This window comes from Garra rufa, chromosome 19 (genome assembly GCF_049309525.1).
Source record: "Garra rufa chromosome 19, GarRuf1.0, whole genome shotgun sequence".
Lineage (NCBI taxonomy): Eukaryota > Metazoa > Chordata > Actinopteri > Cypriniformes > Cyprinidae > Garra > Garra rufa.
Window position 1 is genome coordinate 40,533,324 of NC_133379.1, and position 12,656 is coordinate 40,545,979.

At 34.9% G+C, this 12,656-nt stretch overlaps 1 protein-coding gene across 1 annotated transcript in view; it reads left to right on the top strand.

Moving 5' to 3' along the window:
• Positions 1 to 12,656, top strand: part of LOC141292115 (transcription factor 4-like) — a 360,731-nt gene that overhangs the window by 66,169 nt on the left and 281,906 nt on the right. The window lies entirely within an intron of this gene.

Below are 12,656 nucleotides of genomic sequence, written 5' to 3' on the forward strand. Positions count from 1 at the left end.
ATGAGACGACTATTATGGGGAACACTGGTTCACGGTGAACTTGGCACCTCGGATGTTCTCCGCGTGAAGAGAAACGGTGACTCTTTTAACAGATAATGATGATGGACCTTCGTACATTTGCTCTGAGGAGAACCAACAGAGTGAATCTCATGAAATAAATAATAGTCCAGGTCATATTTAATCCTCAAATACTGACATATGTGACCCTGGACGACAAAACCAGTCATAAGGTTAAATTTGACAAAACTGAGATTTATACATCATATGAAAGCTCAATAAATAAGCTTTCTATTGGTTTGTTAGGATAGGACAATATTTGGCTGAGATACATCTATTTGAAATCAGAAATCTGAGGATGCAAAAAAAAAAAAATCAAAAAGACTGAGAAAATCACCTTTAAAGTTGTCCAAATTAGGTTCTTAACAATGCATATTACAAATCAAAAATTACATTTTGATATGTTTACAGTAGGAATTTCACAAAAAATCTTCATGGAACATGAATTTTACTTAATTTCTTAATGATTTTTGGCATAAAATAAAAATAAAACTTTTTGACCCATGCAATGTATTTTTGGCTATTGCTACAAATATACCCCAGCGACTTAATATAGCACTTAATGATTAATATAGCAGTTTACTTTTATTCTAAATCATTCTAATATGCTGAATAATTACTGTTATCATCAGTGTTGGAAACAGTTGTGCTGCTTAATATTTTTTTGGAACCTGTGATACTTTTTTCAAGGATGCTTGATGAATAAAAGGTTAAAACAGCATTTATTCAAAATATAAAGCTTTTCTAACAATATAAAGTCTTTGCGATCACTTTTTATCTATTTAAAGTGCCCCTATTATGCCATTTTAAAGATAGCTAATATTGTTTCATGAGTCTCTTAAAACAGGTTTACATGTATGCAAGTTCAAAAAACACTTTAGTTTTCTCCAAAAATAGATTTAATTTTACCCCGTTTCTAAATGATTCGTAAACGACTCGTGTGAAGCAGTTCAAAGAATCAGTCTCTCTAAACCCCTCCTTTCCGTGAGCCCTCACTGCTGTGATTGGTCAGATGGTGCAGTCCTTCATGATTGGTCTACCGCTACAGCGCAAAACGAAACGCCCATTGCCATAACTGAAAGACAGCTGTGGAGACCTGTCAATACATAGGGTAAAATCGAGGCCATCTTTTCTATCAATTCGAGCCGGAGTCTGACGATCAAACGGTTGAAGTGGCACATCGACAAGAAACTGTTTCGCAAGCACGACTGGAGCAGGACGTTTCTCAGTGGTAAGTGTCATATGTTAACTTAGGGCTGGGCGATTTGGCCTAAAATCAAAATCTCGATTAATTGAACATTTTAACTCGATTACGATTAATGAACGATTATTTTATTTATTAATAAAATTATATTTAATTATATTTATATAATATTTTTTTTTTTTGCCCTCATAGTTCACTGACAAGTAGGGATGCACCGAAATTAAAATTCTTGGCCGAAACCGAAAACCGAAAAAGAGGAAACCAAGGCCGAAAACCGAAACACCGAAAGAATTATGCCAATTATTAGTACCATTCCATTTATGGCTATGACCGTGTACTAATCTTACTAGAATCAAGGCATTGCAATTGCATACATTAATATTAACGTTTCAAAGAATAAATCAATTATATTAATTTAAACAATTATTATCAATCAAGTATTTTATTACTTGACATATACATATATTTTACTGCCTTTGTTTAAATTGTTTAAATTTTTATAACATTATCTTCTGGATCCATCACATCATAGACTGTAAAAAATTCACATTTACAAGTCTACGCGTTTCTCTTCCAGCAGGAGGCGCTGTCAGACTGGTATACAAAGCAGCGCAACAAATGACTTTGAAACGTGCAGCGCTCAGATTTATTCAATGGATAGCCTTTTGAAGTTTCATCATTTCTTGTCTTTCAGTCCCCACATTTAAGACCACCTGAAATCATAATTATGACTTTTATAACCCCTAATAACACTGCAGTTTTCAATTAAAATTAAGAGCTTTATTTCAAGAACCGATTTTCTGAAACAAACCTTGCACAATATACGTTTCTTTTTATACATTTCCCACCATATTCAGGGCACAAGGAAAATATTAGGGGACTAAATTAATATCAGCATATGAAGTATAATCGTCTCTCATTGTCTCTGAGAGAATGCACGTCAGATGCTGAAAATCAGTTTTCACTTTCATTTTAACATTGCGCAGTTTTCACGTTGCTTGTGTGATATCCATTGGCTCACCTCCATGGTTTAAAACATAAATATTAATAAAAATACAGTATGAGAAGACATATCTTTAAAATATTGTGACGTAACACCAACGTAAAGCTAATGTTTTTCACTCACTGAAAGCTACATCTGTCTCGTTCTCTGCTCTTATCACTGCACGCACGACTGCAGACACAACCCCTCTGGAAATTTCGGCAAAACAAGTTTTGCAAATCGCTATCCGTGGGTCTTTCCATACGTCCACACCGCAGATGTGTTGCTTCAGACAAGCACGTGCAGGCTGCGGTTTCTGTTTGTGTCAACATACTGTTTCGGCCGTGTTGTTTCGGTGATAAAAGTCTTTCGGCCGAAAACCGAAAATGCACTTTCAAAGTAGAAAATAAGCACTGTCTTCTAAACAAAATTACTCTTGTATATCCTGTAAATTTTTAAGCTCTCCATGGACATGTCGGCGGAATAACGTAATGTAACGGAGCGGGGTCACGTGACTCCACACGCGGTACTGTTTTTAAAGGGAAAGTAATCGAAATAATCGACCTGGAAACATTTGATCGATTATAGGTTCTGAATGTCGATTTCGATTATTTTTCGATTAATCGCCCAGCCCTATGTTAACTGTGGAAAGTGCTTGCAATTTGCTTTTGTAAGCGAACCGGGCACACCTCTACGTTGTGAACTTCAACACTGTATAATGCATAACACTGCGTTAAGCCATCGTTTATCATTATCATTACTTAAACTAATAAGGCAGACAGACAGTCAAGCTGCATCAATCACAATTTTTAGACTACATTGCACTCACAGCTGAACAACAGAACTACAGAAACGGAAAGTTACAGCTACAGAAAGTTAGCCGGTTACCAAGACATGTGCGGGGTTGTTACACACCATAACGTACACAAAGACGTATTTTGAACGATCGCTAGAAAATACAATCATCAGAGGAGCAAGTTCAGAGGAGCAAGCCGGTCCAAATAAACTGGGCACTGATCCATTTTTTAAAACCAAGCGTTTGGTGAATACCGCGTTGTAACGTTACTCCCCAAGATTGGAAAAGCAGTCATCAGTAAAATGACGCGAACACAACACAAGATTGGAATTGAACTGCTGAGGTGTTGTTGAAAAAATGAATGTTAACCACTCATTCTTTGTAGATTACTCTTTCGGAGGGGCATATAAAACGAATTTACTCTCACAGCGCAGGATACAGCGTCTTCTTGACATGATGTAATCCACGTGAAAATTGTACTGTTTGTGGGCGGGCAAGTTGTTCGCGACATAGAACGTGGGCGGACATTATGCAAATGTGTAGTTCGTGACGTGTGGCCGTTACAGAAAAAGATTCGAATTGCTGACGACTCGTTTAGGCGAATGTGAGCAGACTCTTTTTTTTGATAGACAAAAACTTCATTTATCGTGCACTGTCGGCGTCACAACTTTGCAGATAGTTTATGTTCACATACAGCTACATGACACACTACATGAAATATCATATTTGAAAAGGCATAATAGGGGAACTTTAACACATCCTTGGTGAATAAAAGTATTAATTTCTTTCAAAAAATAAAACCCCCAAACTTTTAGATGGTGTTTATTTAAAATATAAATCTTTTGTAACTATCTAAAAGTACTGCTTCTTTCAACTTTTTATTTGTTAAAGAATCCTTAAATATTAAGCAGCACTGTTTTCAACATTAATAATAAATGAGCATATTAGAATGAATTCTGAAGGAACATGCGACACTGAAGACTGGAGTAACGATGCTAAAATTCAGCTTTGCATCACAGGAATAAATTACATTTTGAAATATATTTACATAGGAAACATTTTACATGAAATAATTTCACAATATTAGTTTTTTCCTGTATTTGTGATCAAATAAATGCAGCCTTTTAAATGTCTTTATCTCACAGACCCCAAAATTTTGATCAGCACTTGTTTTATTATCATCACCGTTTATGATTATCATGAAATACAAAGACAACCTAAAAACATTGCATTCTTGTGATCTTAGGGTCATATGACCCTAGATGTTCACTAACAAAACTGATGCTATAAAGCATGAAATGCAGGACAGTTTGTCGTTTCATGGGGTCACGGAATAATCCAGCTAAAATAAGCTGCGGCACGACACATATGCATCAGTGTGACGCTCATCGACTTCACAACAGGGATGAGGAGTGTGTCCTGATGAAGCTCACACACACACAGAGCTCTGCTTAAAGAGAATTCTAGAAGACCTACAGGAAACAGACACCATTTGGCGTTTATGTAAATTTGCGAACAAAATGGCTGCCTGCCAATTCCTGTCAGTTTGAACAAAGCTGGCCTCGCTGGCAGCGACTGCACGTTAAGGTGGCGCGGATCCGCCGCCATCCGCCGAGGAGGCTCGACGCCACCGTTCCTCCTTAAACACGCGGGCTGAAGTCTAAATTGGGGATCCATGAAGTTATGATCCATTGTGTTCTTCGGGCAGCGGCTCTAACGCCGCTCGCTGTCTGCCGGCCGCTGCTATAGGCCGCCGAGTTGTCATAGCAGCCGTTGAGTCGGTGCCAAAACGGAGTCTCGTTAAGAGTGGAGCTCTTCGTTATTCATGCTTTCCACTGAGTTCCTTAATTAAGAATGTGACAGGAAGAAATCAGCGCTAGTCCTGACATCAAAAACAGCATTTGAACGACTCGCTCTCGGATATTCTGGAAATATCCGAGCTCTATTAGTACTAGCGATCAAACCTCCAACACCTCGCAGACCTGACTCTTCAGGATACCCTAGCAACCACATAGCAACATGACAACCACCAATAACCTCTTTGCAACCTTCAAATAACTACTTAGAACATAGAAACTGCATAGCAACACCCTGGGAACCACCAGTTAACCTGCAAACAACTACTCTGAACCATAACAAAACCTTGCAAACCAATAACACCCTGGAAACCTGCTACCTACTATTCTGAACACCTTAAATGCATAGCAACATCCTGGCAACCACGAATAATACCATAGAAACCCACTAGCAACTATTCTGCACACGTTAAATGCATAGCAACACCTTGGCAACCAACAAAAATACCCTCATAACCTGCCAACGACTATTCTGAACAACTTAAAAACATAGAAACACCTTGGCAACCTCAAATAAGACCCTAGAAACCTGCTACCTACGATTCTGAACACAAAAGCATAGCAACCCCCTGACAACACCCTAGTAACCTGCCAACAACTATTCTGAACAACTTAAACTTATAGAAACACCTTGGCAACCGCAAATAAGACCCTAGAAACCGGCTACTAGTTACTCTGAACACATTAAATACATAGCAACACCTTGACAACCACCAATAACAACCCAGAAACCTGCTACCATCTATTGGGAACACCATAGAAACACTTTGGCAACCACCAATAACACCCTAGAAACCTGTTACTAATTATTCTGAACATGTTAAATACATAACGTCTTGGAAACCACCAATAACACACTAGTAACCTGCTAACAACTATTCTGAACACCTTAAATACATAGCAACCCCTGGCAACCAACAATACCCTCGTAATCTGCTAATGACTATTCTGAACATAAATGCATAGAAACACCCTGGAAACCACCAACACCACCCTAGAAACCTGTTACCAACTATTGAACACCTTAAATTCTTAGCAACGCACTGGTAACCAAAAATACCATAGAAATCTGCTAGCAACTATTCTGAACACTATTAAATGCATAGCAACCCTTGGCAACCAACAATACCCTCGTAACTAGCTAATGACTATTCTGAACATAAATGCCTAGAAACACCTTGGCAACTGCAAATATCAAAGAAACCTGCTATCAGCTATTCTGAACACCTTAAATGCATCGCAACAGCCTGGAAACCACCATTAACACCCTAGAAACTTGCTACAAACTATTCTGAACACCTTAAATGCATAGCAACACCCTGGCAACCACCAATAATTCCCTAGAAACCTGCAACCAACTATTCTGAACACATTAACTGCATAACAGCACCCTGGCAAACACCAATAATACCCTAGTAACCCGATAACGACAATTCAGAACACACTGAAAACTACATAGCAACACCCTGGCAATCACCATAGCATCCTAGTGATGGGCTACAACTATTCAGAACATGCTAGAAACTACATAGCAACAACCTGGCAACCACCGATAACACCTAGTAACCTGTAATCTGGCAACCACTTGCAACTCTAGAAACCTGTGAAAAGCTACTTAAAACACCTTCAAATTTGCATAGCAACACCCTGGCAACTACTAATCAACCTGCAAACCACCCCTACAACTCTCGAAACCTGTTAAAAACTAACACCCAACTACTAAGACGAAACTGCATAGCAACACCCTAGCAACCACTAACAACAGCGTAGCAACCTGCAAGCAACTCAGCACACATTAGAAACCATTTACTGACTATCTTCATCTTCAGATCTACATCTATTAAATTGGGGGGGGGGGGGGGGGGGTTTGTCTGTAAAATGTTTTGATTGATTTTCTGTTACAATAAATCAATTCTGCTTAATATGTAATGAAATTACAGTCAGACATATTAAAGCATGAGTAAAGCCATCTGGAGTTTTAGTGGAAGAGCAGGGAATGAGGAACTCCACAAAGCTTTAATAAAGCCTGGGAACCTCCAGCCCAAACGTTCATTAACGCCGCGCTGATGAACGACCAGCACCTGATAGTCAGAGATACTGAAAGCGCTCTATTAATTACTGTGATTATGGTGCGGTAAGAAAACAGCGTTTGTGCTTTAAAAGCTCGAGTTTAAATAATGCACTCGACTGGAGAGGCCAGTTCATCTTCAGGAAGATAAGTGTTCACTACTTTCCACAAATAAAGAAAATATTCATTATCTGGAGTAAGATTAATTGATATCATTGTGCAGCATGTACTGTGCATCAGCAACAGTTATAATACATTATAACACTTACATATTCATGGTTATAGCGCTTAAGAGTATAATGCATTATAAAGCATCTCAGGAAACACATTAAAAATGGATGCGTCAATGCCTTATAATATATAACTGTGTAGCCAAAAATAGGTACATGTAATAGCAGTTTTAACACATTTTAACACATAATGCATGCATTATATGCATTTTATAAATAAATGGGTATTTATAATGCAACACACTATATAAAGGTGAAGCTAAAAATAGCTTTATGTAATAACACTAATAATGCATTATGTCAAAATGCATTACACAATATAAAGGTGAAGTCTTGCATTATAATGCATTACACTATATGCATTAAAATATTGATTATGTTATAATGCATTATACTATAAAATATAACGGTTATAATGCATTATAATGCTTATATATTCATGTTTAAAGAGTATAATGCATTCAAAAACATTAAAATGGCATTTATGACGTTATAATGCATTCAAAATATAATGCATTACAAAAATACGTTTAATGATAATGCATTATACTACATAAAGGTGTAGTCAAAAACAGGTACGTTATAACAGTTATAATGCATTAAAGTACATATTCATGTATGCATGTAAATAAGTGTTATATAACAGTAATAATGCACTTTAATGCATTATATATATTCATGTTTAAAGAGTATAATGCATTTAATAAAACAGTAAAAGTTGTATTTATGGAATGTTTTAATGCATGAAAAAAGTGCATTTATAATGATATAATGCATTATAATATACAAGGGTGTAGTCAAGACAGGTACAGTATACCATTTATAATGCATAATGCATTATAATGCATTTTATGAATTAAAAAATAGGTATTTATGATGTAATAATGTATTATACTATATAAAGGTGTTGGCAAAAATAAGTATGTTACATAATAGTTATAATGCATTATAATTCTTACAAAAATGGCATTTGACATGTTACAATGCATATAAACAATGCATTAAAACATTGCATTTACAATGATATAATGCATTATACTACGTAAAGGTGTAGTCAAAAATATATGCATTAAGTAATGCATTTTACTTATTAAATATGTATGGTTACAGAGCTAAAGAGTATAATGCATCATAATGCATTCATAAAATATATTAATGCTATTTATGAAGGTGTAGCCAAAACAGGCATATTATAACAGGTATTATGTATTTTACATTATGTGTTTACTGAGTAAAGTGCATTATAATGCATTTTATAAAATACAAAAAATAGGTATTTATGATGTTATAATGCATTACACTATAGCCATAAATAGGCACGTTATAATGTTTTATAACGGTTTAAAATGAGGTTAAAAAACAAGCCTGTAAAGTGGCATTATAAGGCATTATAAAAGAATGCATTTATATTAGAATGCATTATATACACACAGGTTGTAGATAAATTACTGCCACACACACACTCTCTCTCTCTTTCTCTCTCTCTCTCTCTGTGTAAAGATCTTTAGCTGCAGCACTCGGGAGGAAACGAGTCCTCCCTGAAACGCTGGGAAAAACGAGGTAATTAGTAATTTTGGGAGTCTATTAATTTTGCAAAGTTTCCCAGCCACAGCACACAGAGCACAGAGACACTATTTGCTTACCTTGTCATTATGCAAAAATATATTAGCTAATTATTTTGAATAATGCAATTAAGATATGCATATTTAGCATAAATCTCACAATGGAAGTGTAGGAGTCAGCAGACGAGGGCACGCGGGTGCCACCCAACACAGCATGGCACGAGTCCCTGCGGTATAGAGAGAGAAAGAACGAGGTACTGAGAAAAGACAAGTTGAGAAGAGACCAGATGAGACGCAAGACCAGAAGAGCTCTCGAGTCACAGCAGAGCTCAGATCTGTAGTTACCAAGAGTTGAGGGGAAAAGTATCAAATCCAAACGTGTCTATCCCCACACACACACACACACACACACACACACTAACAGGTGTAAAGCTCACAGTCCCAACGGTGGGTTTGTTCCTCTTACAGTCTCTGAATCTGGCAGACTGTTGTAGCATCCATTTCTGCAGCTGTCTACAACATGAAAGACAGACAGATGCTTCATTCAATGCTCTGTGTGCTTTAAGTGAAAACAGAAAGACTGTATATAGCTGAGACAGAACACTGCTATTACAATGAATAGAAGAAAGAGAAACAGCCAAATATGGCAGCTCTAGAAGTATAAGCCCCGCCTTCCACAGAAACAAGCCAATCAGAAGTCACCGCCAGCCTTCACTCCACACTGCACATGCACATCGACTGGACCCAATGTTATTTTTGTATCAGTTATATAAATAAATTTTATGTAAATAATTTAAAATTTGACTTTTGATTTTCATTTTAAGTACTAAAATAACACCAAAATTGAAAGAAAAGAAAAAAACAAAAGCGCTAAGTTAAACTAAATAAATGAGAAATTAGCTTAAATATAAATATATAGCTTTTTAATAAAAACCTTTTAGAAATTAACATTTAATTTTAAATTTACTTCACTTCAAAAAAAATTTAAAGCAATTTTGAGAGGTTTTAGTTTGTTGATAATTACGATGGTTACGACTTAAAAAAAAATGTATCTAAGATTACGAGATTACGCTCATATTTCTAGAATAAAGTCAAAGTATTTAGACAAAAGTCGTAAAACTATGAGAATTAAGTCGAAATACTACGAGAACAAAGCTGAAATACAACAAGAATAAAGTAAAAATATTTCTAGAACAAAGTCGAAATACGAGAATAAAGTTGAAATACTATGAGAAGTCGAAATGTTTCTAGAACAAAGTCGAAGTATTTCTAGAATAAATTCAAAATACTACGAGAATGAAGTCTAAATATTTCTAGAACAAAGTCAAAATACTACGAGAACAAAGTCATAATACTACGAGAATAAAGTCGAAATTTCTAGAACAAAGTTGAAATATTTCCAGAACAAAGTCGCAATACTACGAGAACAAAGCTAAAATACTACGAGAACAAAGTCATAATACTACGAGAATGAGGTGTAAATATTTCTAGAACAAAGTCGCAATACTACGAGAACAAAGTTGAAATACGAGAACAAAGTCATAATACTACGAGAATAAAGTCTAAATATTTCTAGAACAAAGCCAAAGTATTTAGAGAATAAAGTGAAAATATTTCTAGAACTAAGTCAAAATACTACGAGAACAAAGTCATAATACTATGAGAATAAAAAGTCAAAGTACTACGAGAATAAAGTCGAAATTTGAGGATAAAGACTTTATTTCGACTTTATTCTCAAAATATCATGACTTTAATCTCGTAATCTTAGATTGTGTTTACTAAAATGCTGCCATATATAATAACCCTGGTTAGACCAAGTTTAAATTTTTTTTGACAAGTAGATTTTAAAATGTCAATATTTGACATTGAATTGAATAGTATGACTGAAAATATCCTAATATTAACCAACATGCCTTAAAAGATCGCTTTTTCTTCAGGTGGATACATCGTATTCCTTACTGATGACTGTAAACATCTCTCTACAAAATTAACAACAGAAATGATTAACATTTGCAACAATGCATTAGGCAGACATTTAATCCAAAGCAACTTGCATTGCATTCAAGGTGCAAATTTACATTTCATCAACTACAAGTTCTGCATAATGTAGTTCAGTCCAATTAAAGAGTCTATTTTACCCAACATTTATCTTCTGTGTGCAAATCTGCCACTTCCACAGAATGTTCCCTTACAAGGGTGCTGTCTATGTAGGGTTAGGAACATAGCTGAAGAGAAACAAAGCAACAGAACAGCTAAATTGTGGCATTAATCCATAATCATAACGCTGCAAAAACTCAATCTCCCAAATAATCTAGCACAGAAGAAACAGACTCCAGATTGATTCTCTGACTCTTTATTTGAAAGGTCAGCAAGGTCAAGGATGAACGACAACCTCGTATTACAGAGAAAGAGAGAACTTCACAATGAAAGCAGAGACATCAGCGAGCACAGAAAACATGAGTTTCTGCATGGCCTACAGCCTTGAAAAAGCGAGAAAGAGACACAGAGACAGACAGACAGAGAGAGAGAGAGAGAGAGCGAGAGAGAGACGGTCGTGGGCCTCAGCTGGCATTACAGTGCATTGAGTTCCTGAATTATGTTTCCAGCCCAACATCTCTCTCTCACACACACCTCAGACTTTCATTAACTTTATATAACCCCTCATATTACATGTACTGTAGAAGTAGAAACATCCTGGTTCTGTATATTGATTTAAGGTCTTGTTGCATTCTAATTAGCCGTTAATCACAGCATAAAATATTACACATGTACAGAAAATAGACAGACAACTAGAGTTAAACTGATGTCATTTAAACTCACAGGCAAGTTTTTTGAATGTTCTGTAAAAGGAAATTTGTGATATTTTAAAATTGTTACATTTTAGATAAATAAAATAAGATAATTAATTATGCAAAATAAAACAAACTGGATTTCATTATGTATATGGAGTAAATAGAGAACAGAGTAAATAGTCGTAAATTGTTGTTTTACACATTTTGTTAAAAAAATTATTAGCATCATTTAAAAAAAATACATTCAAAAAATGTTGTATAAAAATGCTAAAATATATACATTAATGTAGTTTAGACTCTACATCATGGTACTAGCAATCATTTAATTAAAACGTATTAAATTAAAGATATATAGATAAAGGAAATATGAATATAAATATATTACTATAAAAGTATTTATTTATTTATAAAGTCTCTTCTGCTCACCAAGTCTGCATTAATTTGATTCCAAAGTACAGCAAAAACAGCAACATTTTGAAATATTTTTACTATTTAAAATAACTGTTTTCTATTTAAATACATTTTAAAATGCAATTTATTCCTGTGATTTCAAACTGAATTTTTAGCATCATTACTCCAGTCACATGATCCTTCAGAAATCATTCTAATATTTTGATTTGCTGCTCAAAAAAACTAAATAAATAAAATAAATAAAAGTATCAATTTCTATAACTTCTTTCCTTTAGAAAAAAAAATATACTGACTATAAACATTTAAATGGTATAATGTGATTAATGTGTATAATGTTACAAAAGCTTTTTATTTCAGATAAATGCTGATAAAGATCTTTGGATGTTTATTCAAAGAATCCTGAAAAAATTCTTGAACAACAAAATCAGCATATTATGATTTCTGAAGCATCATGTGACACTGAAGACTGCAGTAATGATGCTGAAAAATCAGCTTTGATCACAGAAATAAATTACATTTTAAAATATATTCACATAGAAAGCAGTTATTTTAAACGGTAAAAAATATTTTAGAATATTACTGCTTTTGCCATATTTTGGATCAAATAAATGCAGGCTTGGTAAACAGAAAAGACTTCTTTAAAAACATATGGCTGGTAGTGTATATATATAACATTTAAATAATAAAACACACTAAAA